This window comes from Oncorhynchus masou, chromosome 12, assembly GCF_036934945.1.
Source record: "Oncorhynchus masou masou isolate Uvic2021 chromosome 12, UVic_Omas_1.1, whole genome shotgun sequence".
NCBI lineage: Eukaryota > Metazoa > Chordata > Actinopteri > Salmoniformes > Salmonidae > Oncorhynchus > Oncorhynchus masou.
In genome coordinates, this window is record NC_088223.1 from 37,087,677 (window position 1) to 37,102,132 (window position 14,456).

The 14,456-nt window shown below is 40.9% G+C and overlaps 1 pseudogene; it reads left to right on the forward strand.

Annotated features, from left to right (window-relative positions):
* Positions 1–204: 204 nt before the first annotated feature.
* Positions 205–13,398, forward strand: LOC135549306 (CD209 antigen-like; annotated as a pseudogene).
* Positions 13,399–14,456: the final 1,058 nt, after the last annotated feature.

Here is a 14,456-nt window from a genome sequence, read left to right on the forward strand (position 1 = left end):
GAGGTCAGTAGTCCAGGATGGTATAACAAGGTACAGAACGACAGGCAGGCTCAGGGTCAAGGCAGGTAGAATGGTCAAAACCCGGGAAAGCTAGAAAACAGGAACTAGAGACAGACAGGAGCACGGGGAAAAAACAGTGGTAGGCTTGGAGAAACAAAACAAACTGGCAACAGACAAACAGAGAACACAGGTACACCGTGGATAATGGGGAAGATGGGCAACACCTGGAGGGGGCTGAAGACTAGCACAAAGACAGGTGAGACAGATGAGTATGATGTTCATTTAAATGAAGTACGAGTTTTGGTTTAAATTGTTTTATACATTAATCCTACATTGCTATTAGTGTCACAAAAAAAATCTACAGATTGTTGAATGATTTCCTATCAAACAATTTGTTTCCAAAAGAGACTCCTAATTGTACACATTGGAAGTCAGGTCTGAATGACTTGTTGATTTTGGGACAGTGTTGCAATAACATTGACCAATAAATAATAACTGTACACTATGTAAGCCACAGAGACACGTTGGGTCACATCTCTTCAAGTGACGCATACTTTCCTGTGAGGCATCAGTGACCACATCATTTCCTTTCTCGTAGATGAAATAGAACCAGTGTGGTACTTTGGTCACCTAGTCTGCGCAGAACTGAAAGTAGTTTGAGGATTCAAATGTTTTTTTGATCAAGCAACAATCCACAACAGGATGTGTATTATCAGAGATGTCTGTACATTACTATTTTGGCACTCACTCAAGATATGTACATTTTTAAGTCCATTGCTCTTTGACCTGGTACTGTAATAATGCATCTGATTATGACATTTGGGAATGAATATTCATATGCAATGGACCTTATTATTCATGCAGAAACCAATGACAAGTGATAAGTGTACGGTAAGCTTTCTGTCCTTACTGGAAGTGATTAATGTGCTGTGCATGTGGGTGGGTGCTGCGTGTGTGGTTGGGTGTGTGTGGTTTGTGACAGGGTGTGTGTTACATGGAATGCGATCCATTCAGGGAGGGAAGTAAGCCGTATTGGCCTCAACTCCGGTATCCAATGACCAGACTCAGACACAGGTCAGGTGCATGATGGAATAGGGCTGTCTGATCTGTCTGACATCCATCATGTCACCTCTGTCCTGCCTCACCTGGAGGCGTTGGGGTTGAGTAACCCCCCCCCCAGCTTTGTCCCTCTGACTGAAACGCCATGCTCTGAATGGTGCTGAGCGCACGCACGCTCACACACACACACACACAGACTTACACTACAGATACTCAAAAAGAAACAGAACTCACTCAGACAGAAACGCAAAAAGCAGATATGCACACACACAGACACACACACGTACACATGTACACACAAGTGCACATACACAAAATAAAATGCATTACCACACTTGCATACGTGCAAACATGAACGGTCACGTCTGTGTACTGTACATAGGAGTAAGTAAGAAATGAATGGTCATGTCTGTGTACTGTACATAGGAGTAAGTAAGAAATGAATGGTCATGTCTGTGTACTGTACATAGGAGTAAGTAAGAAATGAATGGGCAAAATGTAAGGGTGTACCTTTCAGCCTGGCCGTCACAATAACCGAAGTGCCACCTGCTGGTCCTTAGACCTTCTTAAATATTCCTCGGATTTTTGTGAGCTGATCGAATTATCCTCACTTTTTTTTACCAGGGTTGTGGTTAATTCCATTAGCATTTCAGTCAATTCAGAAAGTAAACCAAATTCCAATGAAAATGGTGGCTCCCTGGAATTTAAATGGAATTGACCCCAAAACCTGTTTCTACAAGATTGTTGAATGTTACTCCCTCTTTGTCTTGGCACTACAGAATGAGTGGCATATCTGTCTATCTATCCCTGCGCAATCATAACATCCTTACCAAAAACAAACTCAGAATTAGATGCTGGTAGTTAGGTTTGCTAGGCCTTAGTCTTGCTTGGCCAGACTCACAGCACCATGCTAGAAAATCAAGACTAGCTAGCAAGGCCCTAAAGTTGTGTAGACAGTCAGGGTTGGGCAGTAACTGATTACATGTACTCTGATTACAAAAAAAGTTACCAGCAGAAATATTGTAATAGGATTAAAGATACTTTTGAAAAACTAGATTACTCCTTGGATTACTTTTAAATTGAAAAAAGGTGCAAGTTTATGTCTGTTCCACCTGAGTGAGTCTGACCATAAGTGAGAGACCACTATGATGGCACACCAAATGCTTTGATGGAACGTTTTTGTCCTCTTCTCATGCCACTTAAGGTGAAAGTAATCCACAAGTAACTGAAAGTAATCAGATTACATTACTGAGTTTGGATAATCCAAAAGTTACATTACTGATTACAATTTTGGACAGGTACCTAGTAACTGCAACGGTTTACATTTAGAAAGTAACCGACCTAACCACGTGTTGCCTAATGGTAATTATTTTTTCCCGTGTCAGAGTAGTTCTCCTGCATTGAAGCAGTTACTTCAAAGCAGCAGTAGTAGGACCACACACATTCTGGCAGGCTTATAATGATTGATAACAGTAGCCAGAACACACTGACATTTCCCAATCCCTACCCCACCCCCAAACACAAATAGCATTACTCAACATCCTAAAGTAAGCAGTTTCAGCATTCCCTTGAAAGGAGTCATCCACTTCCTATATCTATTTCGATCAATTAGGGAGCGAGGACACATGGCTGACTCCCATATAGTGAGTGAATCCAGGGGAGTATCACAGAGCATTCTGGGTCGGGAATATTTACTGAAAGGGATGCAGTAACAGATACAGGAAAGGGAGTTACCCTTTTGATACGGTCTGACTCAATGTGACAAAGGAAAGGCCTAGTAAGCCTTCACAACGTGGGTTAAAGGTACATAAGCACACACACAAGTGCGCATGCGCAGCACACACACACAAAGAGAACCTAAGGACACAGGAATTTATGTCATCTATCCCCACCGGTCATTAGTAGGTGATAGGATGTTGTGATGTGGGTCAGTGAGATGCTTTCTCGTGAGCTAAACATTCATTATTACCACCATTCCCTGTAGTCGGTTGGCTAATATCTATGGTGATTCCTGAGACATGATGTGCTGGAACGTAACCGTCCAACGTCGCGCTAGTCGAAAAACACAGCAGTCTGATGAAGGTCATTGGGAGCAGCACTGCTCTGGAAATCGTATTGTGCTGTCTCTTAATCGTCATGGTTAAATACTGTGTTCCCTTGATGACCTAACTGTTAGTGACAGTGACATTAGCACGTCACTCACTGGATTTCACATATCGGGATTTCACAATAAGGTACTAGAGTTTATGTTGCGTTATGGATTAATAATACAATGAAAACAGGACTGTTTTAAATGGAAAATCATCAGATGACCCATTCATGGTTTATCTATGTAGTTTTTCTATGCAACTTGTGTGTATACAACTCCCATATCCACACTAGTCAGTCACCCAAAAGTCAACACGGCCTAACTGTACTCACCTTTCCATTCACATACAGTAAGTTCAGCAGCAGTACTAGCAGTACCGTGTTTATAGCCTACTGTACAGCACACACTTTACGTGAAAGCATTTTAAAGGCTTGTGGAGCACTCTAGTGGCTGATCAAAGGAAAAATTACCTCAGAAATGTATAGCAGAGGAGGAAGAGGAAGCGAGACATTCCACTCCTTCATTTCTTCTGGTTCATATAAAGACAATGAATGAAGCAGACCAGACACAGCTGTTAATGCATCGGAGCATATGAGAGAGCCACCCTGTTAAGCAGACCAGAACCTACCTTTTTTTTTAATGGTAAATGGCCTGAGTGGGATATCTTTATTTATCCATCAGCTTTTTGTATAGTAGCCTACATGCAACCATTTTAAAGCATTTTGAAGGCTAGTGGTGAAATCTAATTGCCTAACATAATCTACATTGATTGCACTGCATCTAAATGATTAAATACCCCACAAAAGATGTAATAAAAAAACACAACATGAAACATGCATATGCTAATACTATATTTTACTTGTAAATAGTTAATTAGTGGCATTTTAATTAGAAAAGTTAGCCTATTACAAGTTGTTCAATTCAGATAGTTAGCCCAAACCCATAAAATAATTTCCAGACATTTCCACTTGGGCTCCTGAGTGACGCAGTGGTCTAAGGCCCTGCATCTCAGTGCAAGAGGTGTCATTGCAGACCCTGCTTTGAATTCAGGCTGCATCACATCTGGCAGTGATAGGTAGTCCCATAGGGCTGCACACAATTGTCTGGGTTTGGCCGGGGTAGGCTGTCATTTTAAATAAGAATGTGTTCTTAACTGACTTGCCAAGTTAAATAAAGGTAAAAAATATATATATAGTATATAAAAGTCATGTATTTATGGAAATTATACAAATTATCTAAAATGTTTCAGTAATGAAAGCAGACAGGGATTGGAATTCAAACTGGTCTCAAACTAGTGGAATTCAAACTGAGCATTTCATATTATTCTGTATGTAAATCCCAAACACCACATTTAGTATGATATGTTACGTTACTAATGTTTTGTATTAATTTGTGGATGTCCATCCTCCATTTCGTATATGTTACGAATTACAATTCATACTATATATTACGAATTTTCAAAACCGAATGAAATGTATGGGACAAGAACACACTTCAAATCTAGGTGACCACCATTTGACAAAAACAATATTTGCATAATTTCCGGCAAAGAGAGCCTAATAACTGATTTACATGGTAAAGTTTGGGATATACTGGTTGAATCAACATTTTGTCCACGACATTTCAACAACAACAAAAATCTGATGGAAAACTGATTTGATTTGGAAAAAGTAATCAAAGGGAATTTGAACCAAAATCCAATGACATGGTGACCATTTTTGTTGATTTCATGTTGAATTCAAGTAAGTTCACAACTCAACCCAATGTAAATCAAAACTAGATGTTGAACTGACATCTGTGCCCAGAGGGTTTGGTTATGAAGTGTTCACTCAGGCATGATGTGTAATTGCATTCAAAACACAGTTCTCTCCGAGTTTCCATATCTGTCTTTCATTATCACCTTCCTCAATAGAATAGACACTGCTTCTAATTTGTATTCAATATGCTTCCTCCCACGTATCTGACACCACAGTTAATTGTATAATACTACAGGATTGTCACAAGTTCTACAGAACAATAGTTCTTTATTAAGGAATGTCATTAGTTAAATTAAATCTTGCATCTAATGTGAAAAATATATTTGCATGCAGTGACCTTATGTCTGACTCCTAATACTGTAAAGTGGAAATATTATCCATTTCAAAATGTATCAATCTGTTCCTCTGTGACCCCCCCCCCCTATTTCAGCACCAGCATACTTGATTCAACTAGTCATCTAATCCTCAAGCCATTGATTCATTTGATCAGATGTGCTAATGCTGCAATGGCTAAATGTGCAACAACTGGGGTTCCCTGAGGAACAGATTTGAAAACAATAAGAGCACAGTGCACCACAGGCAATATTACTGACAGGAATTGTCTCCAAACTGGCAACAAGCAACACCCCTTCCCATACAGCCCATGTAGTTTTCCCGAATGCTCCTACTAATCTGTGGTGCAGTTAACATGCTCATGACATTTAACAGCCAAATAAATGCTCTTTGTGTTATGATTACACGGACATGGTTCATTTCCTGACCTAGAATAACAACAACCATAATCCTGCCCTACAAACATGATGGGAAGCAAGATTCAACAACAGGCATTTTGTGAATCATCGGGAGCAAGAGGTGGCCTACTGACAATACATGGTTGTTATTAAGAGCAGTCACATGATTCTTCTTCTTTACATTACTTTTGTTCCCCTTTTAATGGTTGGCTCAATCAAATATCGAATCAACATTTATTTATTCAACAATTCTCTAAGTACTGATTGATAGGGATAAACAGTATACCTAATAATTAGTAGCCATTAGCCTGTTTCCTTCTCAAAAACACACAATAACAAGTGTGTTTTGCAATCATTTCATTCAGGCTTATATTTCAATGATTCCAAATTTGTTTTCTTATTTGAATCCTTTTTTCTTTGTGTATACCACATAAAACATGTAATTATTGAAAGATAATTTCATCACTCCTCTCTTTCAATTATACTTACTAGTTTTTGATTTCATATTTATCTTCCATGCTTTTTATAATGATTCATGAAATGTATCTAATTTTCTACCAAACACACATTTATGGGTTTTTGTCTGCAGGATTAAATGTTGTTGACATTCGGAAAATTTTTCGTTGTTGTAGGCATGTTGTGCATCCCCAGCCTGCAGACAGTAGGCTGTAGTATAGTATCTGACTGTGCTATCAAGTGTTTCCATTGCACAAAAGCCCCCTAAAAACCACATACAGAGCAATTAGCACCAACATTTCCAACTGAAATACAGCTCTATACACTGGTGTCATGTACTTCTCTGTGTCCTCCAAAACAGTGTCTGTCCCCTCACTGAGAACGGGCTCCAGGCCCTACAGGTTAGCCACGGCCTGCCTGGCCACACTGTGCGCTGTCCTTCTGCTGTCCATCATCGCTGCGAGCACCCACTGTGAATATATCCACAGCAAACACACAGCGTTGTTTAAATGTTGCGTCCCTAAACCACTTCCTGATTTACCCTAGTGTCCCAATGTGACACAACATTTAAATAAAGGCCTCTGCTTCTGTTTTTCCCCCTCCGTTTGGTGACCTTTGTAATCTGACTTGTGTAACCAAATCTCTCTCTAGCCAAAAGGCTAGAGCCGGCCCTGCATCCCAGTAAATGACTAATATGAAACTCTACTTGCAACCTAACAAAGTCTGAGAGCTCAAAAAGCGGTGTGGAGTAAGTGATTGTTGGAGTGCCGTTAACTCTTATCCTGAACAAACCTTGATGATGTCATACTCAGCACATATAAAAGACAATGAAAAGACATTTGCTTGTTGTGTTCTATGGGGCTCCTTCTTATGGCTACCACATTCAACTAGCCTTATCAAAGGTACCTCATCACCTCTGTACTACGCTCACCGCATTCTTTGTCTTTGCCTTCCCTTCTTTAAAGACTTGGTTGTTTTTTCCTGGGTGCTTTGGATTGAAGTCCCCTGCTGCTCGTCTTCCTCTCAGATAAGAATCTCTATATCTGGGCTTGCGCAATGAGCATCAGGCTCCTCTGCCTCAGAACGAGTCTGGTGGTCAGATGCAGATGCAGAGAGAGACCGTCAACGTGACGGCCCCGATTGCAGCCCTGAGAGAACTGCGGACGAGGAAAGAAGACCTTGTGAGGGAGAGAGACGAGCATCTGGCCAGGTTGGCCAAATCAGGTCGTGTGTGTGTGTGTGTGTGTGTGTGTGTGTGTGTGTGTGTGTGTGTGTGTGTGTGTGTGTGTGTGTGTGTCATGATGCTGAAGTAAAACATTTATATCTAAATCCTTTTTTCAGCTGTGTATGACAGAACCAGAGCCCACATCACCACTGTCACCGACGTCAACCCCATTGGCCCTTTCAACACCGGTAACCTGTCCTCGGGACTGGCTGGTGCTCAACAGCAGCTGCTACTACATCTCCACCAGGAGTATGCACTGGCACAACATCCAGGACTCATTCATGGAGATAGGATGACACATGGCCATCGTACACACTGCTGAGGAACAGGTGAGATGGAGTGGGGAGGGAGGGAGATGGGGATGAGAGAGAGAGAGAGAGAGAGAGAGGGAGAGGGAGAGGAGGGGTGGAGTTAAAAAAGGGAAAGAAAGCTAGGGAGGGTGGGAAACAGAAAAGAGAGAGAGGTGAGAGGTTGTGGATTAGACACTGTTGATTTTCTCAATTATCTGGTAAGGCTGGAAATAGCAGATCAATAGGGAAGATACAGTCCAATGTCAAAAAGATTGATACACAAATGTCCTTTTCTTTCTAACAGGGTTCTGTAGGGTTCATGATAAATGCATTGAGTTCATTTTATTTTCCCCCTGTGAATCCGTCTCCATCTGTTTGTACGTTCCTATGAAAGTCACACAGGCAGCCTTGGCCCGATATTGACCAAACTCGGGTGAATGATGCTTCTTGCTGTAGAGATTGGCCAGATGGTGGCGCTATGCATGCCCTGTTCAAAGGCACTTAAATATTTTGTCTTGCCCATTCACTTTCTGAATGGCACACATGCACAATCCATGTCTCAATTGTCTCAATGCTTAAAAATCCATCTTTAATCTGTCTCCTCCCCTTCACTGATTGAAGTGGATTTAACAGGTGACATCAATAAGTGAACATAGCTTCCACCTGGATTCCCCTGGTCAATCTATGCCATGGAGAGAACATGGAAAGAGCAACATTTTGTACACGTTAGAAACACTGTCAAGACTCAACATTTATATTCACCACACGGTGGCGCTATAATGGGCACGTGTTTGAAATGCATCTCTTTTTTTTTTTTTTAATTTTACCTTTCATTAACTAGGCAAGTCAGTTAAGAACAAATTCTTATTTTCAATGACGGCTTAGGAACAGTGGGTTAACTGCCTGTTCAGGGGCAGAACGACAGATTTGTACCTTGTCAGCTCGGTGGTTTGAACTTGCTTTCGGTTACTAGTCCAATGCTCTAACCACTAGGCTACCCTGCCGCCCATACTCAGGGATATGAGTCTAGCTAACCCACACAATATATCAGACACCACTGGCCCGATGTTGACGGAACTTTGGTGAATGATGAGTCTTGCCATAGAGATCCGGCATTTACAAAATTACACTGATTGGCCCAAGGTGGGCGCTATAGGATCAACTTAGTCACACGCAATATCTCAGACACCACAGGCCCGATTTGAATGACATTTGGGTGAATGATGAGTCATTCTCCCAAATGTATCATTTGTGTGGGACAACATGTTTACTGTTGCCTTTTAAAATCATGTGTCCTGTTATACTCGTCATTCACATCCCAATGTAATCATGTCTCCTGTTATAGACATTGTTATAGACATTGTCACATCCCAGTGTATTTTTCATGTTATAAACATAGTCACATGTCAATATAATCATGTCTCCTGCTGTAGACGTTTCTGTTGGACCAGTTACCTCTGAGCCACTGGAATGCAAACTGGTTTGGAATCAATGACGAGACAGCCGAGGCAGACTGGCTTTGGGTCGATGGAACCAAACTGGTGGGGGGGGGGGGTTGGCTTTGCTGGGCTACAACAAAAATGTGTCCGTGTTTTCGTGGACGCAGATTAAGTCTACCCCAGGACTATTGGATTCAATCAACACTAAAAATGATTGGCTTCATACACATTGGCCTAAATTATCCCCGGACTGTGGTGGTGCATTTTTTAAACATTGAATCTGACTAACCATGTAAAACAAGGCTCAATTCTTGTTTGATATACCAGAATTCAACTACACCTGGGGTTGTTTAAATCTGGGTCTGAGTCCCATCATTTCATGTGAGAACCTGCTTTCTATTTTACAAATGAGTATATTAATTTTGTTTTTTCAAATTGTTTGGTTTACTTGTGTTCTCAGTTGGTACATGTGATGCAAACAGGTTATGGTTAATTTGACTGTGTTTTCACTGTGGGCTCTACCCATTTGTTGTTCCATCTTTAAACTTCTTCAGTTGAGCATCTGCCCATTTTGCATCGATGGACAGGGCGAAGATTGATTACACTGCCTTTTTGTATGCTGTAAATTAGACTTTTCACTGTTATAGCATTCTAACAAATTCGTGTTTTGCCTTCTGTATGCTCTGAGTCATCCAGAAGATTACTAGAGAGTCTGTATACCATTATGAGATTATCAACATGCTGCCTAAGGATCACAGCCTTAGAAATGTAGTTGGGATGAACCTATGGAACCCCCTGCACAACTTTCATTCAAGATGAAAGCTGCCGTTTTAGTGGGTTTGTCAAACACTTGCAGCCCAACCCCTCCACCACCACCCCACCCAATGTTGTCAATGTTCTATATTTGCATTATCTCGTTGTTGGCTTATGTCATTTGCTAGCTCATTAGGCCTAGTTTCCACATGTTGAATGCAAATGTGGCATTTGAGCTCCTAGAGATTGAGAGACAAGGTATCACTGCAAGCAGAAACCTTGTCTCGTCAGAACTACAGGAGCAGTACTTTGGATGGAAAAACTGGCATTTATCAGCGTCAATGTGCCTTTCATTGCAATCAGCATATTTGCAAACCTGTTTTTTGCCTTCTGCCTGTTCTGTCCTCTGCCAGGCAGAGAGCAACTCAAACAGCCTGTGAAGATACTATTGGGCTCGTTAGTTTGCTGCACCATTGTTTTCCTGGTTTCTCTTATTGCAATGAAATACTTCCTCTTCACGGAACATCTGGAGCTCTGGCTCGCTGCTAATCTGATAGTGGGGTACACTTTCCCCACTAGTATGACAACCTCTGTTTGGCTGAGTTTCTTCTACTACACTCAGATTGTCCCTTCCCAGCGAGCTCTCTTCACCTGGGTGAAGAGGAACATCAAAATAATTATTTACTGGATCCTGTTTATTGACAGAGTCTTGTTTTTGTTTGATATTTCTCTTCATCTTCCCGCAATAGTTGATTTACGCAACAGCGTGTCTGGAAATGCTAATTGCACTTCCATATCAATGAACACTACGCTGTCTGCCTCTCCAAATGCCCTGTGTTACACTGAGATGGCACGTGTTGTCTTGAAAATAACCTACGTCTTTTTTGGACTCTGTGTGGTAGTTTGGTCGAGCTGTGCCACTGTGCGCTACCTGCACAGACACATGGAGAGCATGAAAGAGAGTGGCAGCCCCTTCTCCGCACCCCGTCTGCACAGTCAGATGAGGGTCACCATCACTGGGATCCTGCAGGGGATTCTCTACATCATTTGCTTTTTGTGGCTCATCTTTTACATCTTCCAAGATTTTTTCTCTACAGATTTTGACAACAATGGAAATATCTTCTACACGGTCATCTCTCTGTACATGTTTGGCACCACTGTAAACCTGGGAATTGGTCAGTCTGTTTTCCGACAGAGGGCAGCTGATGTTTGGCATAAAGCTCAACAGGATGTAAGGTTGTCGAAGTTGTGCGGATGAATCCATCAATGGCTTTGAACCTTATGCTTTGTTTTATTTAAACGTGTAATGCTGTGTTGAGTTATAGTCTACCCCGGGACTATATCTACCCCGGGACTATACATAGACGTAATCAATGCTTCATAGACATAGCCTAAATGACTTAAGATTCAATAGTTTACCAACAAAGTTCTTGTTTTATAAACCAGATTTAAGCCTTGATTCACCTGGATTTATTTAAACTGGGTCTGTGAAACTGGCCGATAATGTAGTAGGCCATAATATTTAACAAATTAGTATTAAACTCTATTTACTTTTAATGTTTTTATTATGTGTTCTTCTGTCGCTCATTTGGTAGAGAATGGCTCTTGCAACGCTAAGATAGTGGGTTTGATTCCTGCGACCACCCGTACATAAAATGTATGCACGCATGACCAAGTTGTTTTGGATGAAGGTGTCTGCTAAATGCCATATATTATTAAATTTCTACATATATTTTCCAACTGTATCTGACATGCAATTACATTGTGATATATTTGACTGCGTTTTTTAATACGTCTGACGTGTGATATTCCTATTTGTTTTTCCCATCGTTTAACTTTTTCGGTGGACGATAGATGACATATAATGTGTTTAGTACATTATGAAGATGACTAAAATGCTGTAAATTGACCTCTATATTGTACTTTCGGTTTCTCTGTGACAAATCTTTAACTTGTTAAAAGCAACTTGTGAAATGTGTGACTTTGCTTTGTTTACGCAATAAAAAAATAACAAAAATGTGTACCCCAATGGATTTCCATTCAGGATAAGTAGGATATTACAAACTACTGATCGGACCATAGAAATAAAATTACTTCCTGTTTTAATCCTATGGGTACACACAATATGGCCACCAGTCCATCCATTGACTTGAATGGCAATGACCATTCTAGTCATTCTATTTCTATGGGTCCATGTAACTACCTATAGCCCAGGTAAAGAGAGGCCTGTGGCTCTGGATCCGTAGGTCACCGCCCCGTTCCGCCCCTGCCCCGCACCTGCCCTGCCCCCCTGGATCCCCTGGAAAGATCCGTATCACCTTCAGTGCATGTGTTTCTTTACCTCTACTTTAAGCACACATTTTTGTGGTCACCTCTCCCCCTTCACATTTCTCACTGTCCAATCGTGAATGATGATAATTCTTCAGGTTTTACCGGTGAAACGTCCATGCAGCATCTGCATGCCAACCATTTGATCACAATCCGTTCCATGGGAATATGCATTTCGATCTTCTTTGTTATGTACAGTGTTGTTTCAAATTATGTACAGTGTTGTTTCAAATTATGTACAGTGTTGTTTCAAATTATGTACAGTGTTGTTTCAAATTATGTACAATGTTGTTTCAAATTATGTACAGTGTTGTTTCAAATTATGTACAGTGTTGTTTCAAATTATGTACAGTGTTGTTTCAAATTATGTACAATGTTGTTTCAAATTATGTATAGTGTGCGAATTCTAGAGCAGATGGTGTTAACAAACCCGTAGCATACCTGTTTTGTATCATTATGTGATCTTGGATCTTGGAGACTAACTTTATTAAACAAACACCATTTGTCAGAGTAGCCTGTTCTCTATGGCCCCGACTCAGACTTAGGAAATGTACTCCTTTCCTACCACGCCTTTCCTACCACGCCTTTCCCACCACACCTTTCCTACCACGCCTTTCCTACCACGCCTTTCCTACCACACCTTTCCTACCACACCTTTCCTACCACGCCTTTCCTACCACGCCTTTCCTACCACACCTTTCCTACCACACCTTTCCTACCACGCCTTTCCTACCACGCCTTTCCTACCACGCCTTTCCTACCACTTCTCAGTAGTTGGTATTCAGACTTACCTTATGCAGGTGCATAATGGGCTTCGCAGGCGTGGTTCCCTTGTGGGTGCTGAATAAATAAACCTTTATTTATACAGGTTTGTCTCGCTGAGATAAAGAAATATATATATATATATATTTTGCAAGAGAGACCTGTAGAGGCACTGTAGATAACACAGTTCATTAGTGCACACCATTGGCCAACAGCTATTCTCGTAAAACAATATATTATATATGTTTTATTTATATTATGTACTGTGCATTATACCAAGATATGTTTGGTTGACTTTGTGGGGTTTTCTAAGGAAACCATGTTTCTCCCTGTGTAGCTTTTGGGAGGAAGGTGAGCCCAACAACCACATTGTCGAAGACTGTGGCTTTATCGTGAAGACACGCAAGCTGGAGCGCAAAGCGGTGACCAGCTGGTACGGCGCCCCGTGCACCATGTACTGGCCCTTCATCTGTGAGATAGAGACGCAGACCTCTGCTCCTGCTACTTAGCGATAAGCACTTACCAGGCCCATGTTGGACCTAAAAATACCTCCTCTTTGAGCTGGAATTGTCATTGTTCATAATGATAGACCAGTGATGACCAACCCTTTACCTGGGTACACTGGTTTTTGCTCTAACCCTGCACTAACTTATCTGATTCAGAAAATCAAGGTTCAGATGAGCAGCTGATGAGTAGAATAAGGTGTGTTAGAGCAGGGCAAGAGCAAAACCTTGCAAGCCCTGTAGCTCTTCGGGAGGATGTTTGGCCACCCCTGTAGTACACTTTGGTAGACTTTTGCAGCATTATCAGGCCTGAAGGGGAACGCTCAACTTTACTAGTCTACTGTATTTTGCTTTTTCAATTCAAAATGTTCTCAAGGAACATGTTAGTTACTGTTGTGTCATCGAAGTGGTCGCCCAAGTTCAAAATCCTTTTAAAGCACTATCTGTCAATCAATAGTCATGTCATTTAGATTTACAGAAGAAGGAAAAAAGATTTATTAAAAGAGATGTTATTCCTGAAACAGATTATCAAATGATGTATAACAATGCAAATACATTTGATTCTGAATCTGTTGATTTTGTAAATGAAAATGATTCAAATGGAAAAATAATCATTAACCTATTTACTATTATAAATTATTATAATTATTATAAATTATGTTCTACAAACACACTTACTTCTAGTGGTTACGGTTAGTATCAGGAAAGGGTAATGTGGTTCTAGGTAATCTGCCTAGACCTGCACAGCTATATATATCCTGTTCCAGGGTCAATCTCTAGGCGGCAGCAATGATAGGTGTTTGTGGCTGTCAATCACCAAAGGAAATAATAACATATATGCCTACAGTAGACCTACAGTATAAGTAACTTGTTTGCTAAATCATTGCCTCACCTATTTAGATGTGTGGCGTTATGCTATTTGAATACTGTGCAGGAGCAGAACTACAGATTTATGAAAATCTAGCAAGATTTTGAAGCATCGTGCTGTGAAAGTTTATGCTCAAATCACATTGCAAAGTGTTGGACTGATAGACAAAGTGTGTATTGCCACTGTAAATAAATTC